A 1,382-nucleotide genomic window follows, 5' to 3' on the forward strand; every position below is an offset into this window, starting at 1 on the left:
AGCCTTAGCATCTCATGCCTGTCTCTGGTGTCTGCGCTGATAGCCCCGGCTCGCACCCATCTCTGGAACTCATTTAGGTGGCGCTCTGAATCCCCTCTCCTTGCACACCACAAAGCAGTGGTCTCTTGCCTCTTCGGCAGCTCCAGACTTTTTCCCAGACTCCCTCCCGGCTAGCCGTGGCTCACTAGCTCCCTTCAGACTGTGTTCACGCCACCAACCCCAGTCCTCTCCTTGGGATCTGGCCTCCGAAGCCAGAGCCTGAGCTCCCAGCCCCGCCCACCGCGGCAGGTGAGCAGTCAAGGCTCTCGGGCTGGTGAGCGCTGGTCGGCCCCGATCCTCTGTGCGGGAATCTCTCCGCTTTGCCCTCCGCACCACTGTGGCTGCGCTCTCCTCCGTGGCTCCGAAGCTTCCCCACCCACCCCCATCTCCACCCGCGAAGGGGCTTCCTAATGTGTGGAAACCTTTCCTCCTTCACACCTCCCAGTGCTGCAGGTCCCAACCCTATTCTTTTGTCTCTGTTTATTCTTTTTTCTTTTGCCCTACCCAGGTACATGGGGAGTTTCTTGCCTTTGGGGAGGTCTGAGGTCTTCTGCCAGCGTTCAGTAGGTGTTCTGTAGGAGTTGTTCCACATGTAGATGTATATGTGGGGAGGAAGGTGATCTCCATGTCTTACTCCTCCACCATCTTGAAGGTCCCCCTCCAGTCTAGTTGAATCTTATTTGACATCATCTCCCATCCTTTTGGTAGGAAGATGTTTGTTTACCCGTCTCATAGCTTGGATAGAAAGGCAGATACAGACTTAAATTTAAAAAGCCCAGGGAATTCCCTGGTGGTCCAGTGGTTAGGATTCTGCACTTCCACTGCAGGGGGCCCTGGTTCGATCCCTGGATGGGGAACTAAGATACCTCAAGCCGCCTGCGGTGCGGCCACAGAAATAAAAATAAATAAATAGTCTAAGGAAGGTACACAAATGAAGTATTATTGGCTAAAATATAATAGTGTTGTCAAAGAGTTGAACTCGAGGGGTTCCCTGGTGGCGCAGTGGTTGAGAGTCCGCCTGCCGATGCAGGGGACACGGGTTCGTGCCCTGGTCTGGGAAGATCCCACATGCCGCGGAGCGGCTGGGCCCGTGAGCCATGGCCGCTGAGCCTGCGCGTCCGGAGCCTGTGCTCCGCAACGGGAGAGGCCACAACAGTGAGAGGCCCGTGTACCGCAAAAAAAAAAAAAAAAAAAAAAAGGTTGAACTCAAATCTTATCGAGCTTCTAGATTTAGCTAATAATTTATAGGAAATTCAGGGTAAAGCATCCTGATATCTCTAATAAATTGGAGAGAGAGAAACAAGAGAGAAAGAAAGAGCCTGAAATTTAAAGACTGAAAGAGA

General features: G+C 52.5%; 1 non-coding gene across 1 annotated transcript; it reads left to right on the forward strand.

The window, feature by feature from the left end:
• Nucleotides 1-823: 823 nt before the first annotated feature.
• Nucleotides 824-896, forward strand: TRNAG-UCC (transfer RNA glycine (anticodon UCC)). The gene has a single exon. It is a non-coding gene; the product is annotated as a tRNA-Gly (tRNA).
• The last annotated feature ends 486 nt before the right edge of the window (nucleotides 897-1,382 follow it).

This window comes from Neophocaena asiaeorientalis, unplaced genomic scaffold, assembly GCF_003031525.2.
Source record: "Neophocaena asiaeorientalis asiaeorientalis breed wild unplaced genomic scaffold, Neophocaena_asiaeorientalis_V1.1 scaffold36, whole genome shotgun sequence".
NCBI lineage: Eukaryota > Metazoa > Chordata > Mammalia > Artiodactyla > Phocoenidae > Neophocaena > Neophocaena asiaeorientalis.